Here is a 5,725-nt window from a genome sequence, read left to right as displayed (position 1 = left end):
TGAATGTTATAGTGTCATAATTGCGTGTTTAAAGATAACAAACTCGTAATAATGGTGTTTAGCCAGAGATCGAACATTAATTAGTTAAGGTAGAAATATAGTCATGGTGATATTCTAACATCTAAAATTCCAAATAATATAGCCAGTTTCATTAGAATTTGATTATCCTAACTTACTCGACGATTATCCTAAAAATCAAATTAGCTTAAACGAAAAAAAAATTCAAATTAGAGTTCCATTATAAAAACTTGGTTGCATGTATATATAATATAGCCAGTTTCATTAGAATTTGAGATACACCTGGTTGTATATGTGTTATAGATTTTTAAAAATATTTTAAAATATGTAAACAACTTAAAATATGTATATACTTTTATGGAATCCTAGTGAGTCGCAGTGTCATAACTTTTGGATCACTTGAGTAAGCCCCAACAGAGTAAACATAAAGAGACTTCGCTAGCGAAGAGGGTCGTGGAAGGCTTGCTCCCCACGGCACAATATAACGGAAATAAATAGTTTTATATTTCTATTTTCTTTCTGTATTGAATTTGGAAAAATACTTCTTGTTATTGACAACATGTTCTTTAAACTTCTTGTTATTGAGTCATTGAACTAATGAACGAAAGTCTTAGATAAAAAAAAAGTATTCTCTTGAACTCTTTTTATTCTTTATTTCACGTCTTAAAAACTGCATCCAAATTTACACCATAATTCTATAGTTTATAAACTTGTGAAACAAGTGCAATCATATAAAAAATATAAAATTACATATCTATCCTACAATGCTGAGTGATCCGTCAACTGTAATTCATAGTCTCGTATCATGGGACAACAATTACATTTCTGTGTCGCTAATGAACTTTTTTAAAACAGATGAACAGTCATGATTTATATAAATGGGTTGGGTAGCTTAAGCGGTCACGCCATAACAGACATAATAATTCTCAAAAGTGTTCAGATTTTATTATTATTATTATTATCAATTACACGAAATCCCGCATATATTCAAAATTTGTACTATAATAGTAATATACTATAACTTGTAAAATATAAAAGAAAAACTTAGTTAACAGAATCAAATAATTCGAAAGTTAAAAAAAAACAAGTAAAATAATTGACAAAAGTAAAAATAAAAATCATATAAAATCATCAAGAAAATAAGAAACCTGGTGTTCAAAAAGAATGAAAGAAATATAGCAGACTAATAATTGTTTATTTATCTTGATCTTTTTTTGAGTGATTTGTTTTTAATTAAAGTTGTTCAACCAAGCAGATTTGATAGTTCCAAACATTCGTTTATCTTCGGATTTAGTTCATGTGTTAAACGGTAGAAGATCACATAAGTGCATGTGTATTTAAGTTCTGGATTGCCATATTTTATAAACCTAGTTGTGTATTAAATATTGGACGAACATCAAAATTATATGTTATACATTATTGCAAGAGAATATATTATTCAAGCTGGATTGACTACTGGGTGTGGGTGGCGACAGTTCTGAATAGCAATAGATAAATCGCTATATTTTAAATATATACTCTATTTTTACTTTGTAAAAAAAATCGCTTATTTTAAGGCATTGATTTTATGTATTCCGAAGATATATATTTTTAAAAGGATAATCAATATATTAATCTAGCTAACATATAACATGAAAAGCTATGATAAAAAGAGTTAGTGATATCATTCATGCAGTAATGCAATTTGAATAACTATGTCTGCCCACTGGATTTGCCACCATTTCGTATGCGAAATGATATTATTGAATATTAATTATGTATCACATATGCATAGTTAAGATATACCTTTTAAATATATCTTCGACCAAATTTTAAATAATTACTAATTAAGTGAATTATTTTGAAAACAAGTGGATGCCCTCAACAAAATCGAATGTTAACATCAACTAGGGTGAACAAAAATATTCAGTAAAAAAATCAACTAATAGGGTGAACAAAATGTCTGAACTATGACTATTTTATTGAAAATATACTGCACTTCCTAAAATTGCTACAAAAATACATATATACAAGTATTTTATATGGACAACATCCTAATGCGAAAACGAACCTAACAACAACATACCAAATTTTTTTTTTGTTCAACAACATACCAACTAAAAGCTAGATTCTCAATATTTCAATACCATCGTTTTTAGTCTAAAAGTTTCATGCACATTCGATACCATTTAGATAACGCATAAAATATATGGAAGAATATGTACATATATAAACAGATGTTAAAAGAAAGGAAAAAAAGAATCTCAAACATAGACTTCAACCTTTTTAAAATATGGCGAATTGGATTCATATTCATGAAATGTTTTTGTCAGTTTACCATTCCATCAAGTTTCAAGAAAAAAGAAAAAAAAAAGTTTACCATTCCATGCAGAACTAATTAATTCATCGGACGAGGTTAAGTAGCAAAGAGGCCTTCACAATATCAAATTTTAATAAGAAGCGCCAGAGGTTCAAAATTAAATTTTATTAAAGCTATAGAATAATTTAATGTCCACATTTACAACTTTAAAATATCAGAGTTTTAAGTAAAATGTCAGAGTTGTTTGTCCACCACTCACCCCCAACATACGATTATTTTTTTCGAAATATTAAAAGGTCAATAAAATATTCAGTAAAGTAATTATACATTGTTTTTAAAAGTCGGAGTGGTGCCAGACTGACTTGTTTTGTAATAAATATTATTATCGTAGAGTTTCCCCAAAGGGAACGCATCTCTTATTTCCAAATGAAGACACTTTTTCTCTAATTTAATTTGTCTTCGTTATTATTAAACGATGCAAACAAGTAAATGTACATTATACACCTATACTTATTCATCTTTAATACAGATCTCGGACCTTTTTAGGTTTCTTTTCAATGTTTTGGTGTCACAATACCTTTGCTAATTGTTTAGCTACAAATCATTATCATACAATCATCTTCTTGTCACCACTAGCTATACCTCTATATAAACATCACAATGATAGTTTTTTTTTTGGGTAAAATCACAATGATAGTATATTCAGCTAAATAATTATGTAACTACTCTTATAGTCTTATGTGATCAGTTAAAATGAAATTACGTTATAGCTTTGTTAATAAATTCAGTGAATAAACTATTAAAGCTAATTTAAAGATACTAGAATGTTAAAAATCAAAATCATCCTTGATATTTTACAGTATACTCTGTACTTATTATTACTGTAATTCAATAAAATTCAAAATTTTATCACACATTTTTTTTATTAATATTTTTCTCTGCTATCAAAAATTAACCTATTGGATATATATATGGCCAAAACTTTTTCATTCTTTTTTTTTTATGAAGTCTTGTGTTACACTGATTTTCTATATATCAGAAACGAATGTAATGTAATTGACAATAATTCTAAGTTAGTTACACATCTCTATAAATAATTAAGGAAATGTGATGAAACACAAAATGGTGTTTCACTTATCAAGTTATAATTTTCTACTAGATTTTAACCAGCACGTCCGTGAAGATATTTTTTACATTTTATAAATGTATTTGATATTATTACAAATATTTTAAATATATAACTTCTATTTTAGTATTATATATTGTGTAAATATATAATATTATTGTTTATATTTTTTATTCAATATTATTAATATATAGTGATTTGTTTAATACATTTTACTTTGTTATTAATTGTTATTACTTACTAATATATTTTGGAGTTGAGTACAATAAAATAACAATATGAAATAATCAAATTGATAACCTCTTTCAAAATATGTTTTTTTTTAATTTATACATTTTGCTGTAATGCATTTATAAAATTTATTTACTTATATTATAGAAAAATATGTTTAAGATAATTTATATTTACATGTTGTGCTTACAAAAATATAATTTAACATATATTATTTTAGTACTTTGCGGGATTTATAAGTAAAAACACAGTTTTGTTTAAATAATATAGACCAACTAATTTAGTAAATTTTATACATAGTAGCATCTATCATGTTATTTTAGTAAATTTTATTGATAGAAGATATTTAATTTTTATTTTATTTTTAATTAAGATGTCAAAAATTAGATTTCTTTAATTTTTACAACATATATAGTTTGTTTTTTCGTGATGCATTTCAAAAATTTATTCTTTATTATCTATGATTTTATTTTTTTTTGTAAAATTTGAAATATTATCATTTTGAGTTGAATATTTATTTTCAAAATTTTTTATTTTGTCAAGAAAATTTTGAAAAATTACACTACTATTTTTGAGTTTGGAAGATTATATGAATTTTGAATTTGTTTTACTACATTAATACATTATTTTATTTAAAAAATTGAAAAAAATTTAAAAAATAAAATTTGTTAGTTTACCTATTTGATATAATTTTGTCATATTTAATTCATATTTCACTTCTATTTTTATATAATACATAATATAATTATAGAATTTATAAAAAATAATATAATTTTTATTTACTTGTTTTATAATAAAAATTTAGTTAACATTGGTTTATAACAATATTATATTACTAAGTACAAAAATTATTAATATGTTATTTTATAAAATATTTAAATTTTGAAGTAAGATTTTATTAGATTATTTGTTAACAGAATTTTTTTAATTAAATAATAAAATTCAAATTTATAGTTGGTTTATTATTAATGTAAATAATCAAATATTTCATGTTAAATAGTTCTTTAACTGGTCATATTATAACTTGTTAATATAAAATAAAACCCTAAATTAATATAGTAGATAATTAGGGACGTCCACTAATCCAACCTCTTATGCTTTCACTTTATATAAAGGATAATCAAACATGCGTATTCTTTTTTTTTTTTTTGGCTAACAGACATGCATGCGTATTCAATACCAAATAAAAATAGACGATTAATATAAGACCAAATAATGTTAAGAAAAAAAGCTTTCATTAATCTAAAAATGTTGGTACACAAAATTATAAATACATTTACTATATACATAGCAAAAAGGTATTTAGAATGCAAATGATTTTATATCTTTAAAAATAATATGTAATATAGAAGCTGGATACGGTCATGAAACAACTATTTTTAAAGTTGGTTGTATTGGTTGTATTTACGACAGCAAAATAATTGAGGTATGTTTCATAATTTAAATTAAAAGTATTAGGAATAATTAAATGAGGGCAACATAAAAACGACACGAAGTTGGGAGTAAATAGGGAGCACTGGCACACAACTTGACCCACCGGAGCGACAACAAAAGTGTGCGGGCGTGCCTGTAGGGCTGCTACTCATAATGCGCTCCACACGCTTTTGTACATTAGTGTCTTTGCACAAATCATTTGATTCCTTATAATTCTATGTATATAATTAAGTTGGAGCCCACACTTTACGTTCCAAATATATGATTCTGCGTTTAGTCAAAAACTATATATATATATATATATATGATTCTGCGGAGTGCCAAGAAAATAACAAAGTTCGGATAGTTTGTTTTTTTTTTGGTGTAATTCGGATAGTTTGTTGTCAACGGGAGTTTACATTAATGTCATTTGAAGTTGTTTGTTATGATTGAAAAGAAAATTTTTGCTTCTTATAGTATATGTTTACTCTGGAAAACAATATATAAGCATATAATTTGAAGAAATGAGAATCTGAATATATATACACGCTCAAATTATTTATTTGTTTTTAATCATTTTGTATTTAATTTTATAATAATTTTTGCTTAATTTGAATGGAAAATTAAAATTTTACATT

This window comes from Brassica oleracea, chromosome C3, assembly GCF_000695525.1.
Source record: "Brassica oleracea var. oleracea cultivar TO1000 chromosome C3, BOL, whole genome shotgun sequence".
Classification (NCBI taxonomy): domain Eukaryota; kingdom Viridiplantae; phylum Streptophyta; class Magnoliopsida; order Brassicales; family Brassicaceae; genus Brassica; species Brassica oleracea.
This window is presented reverse-complemented; position numbering follows the sequence as displayed.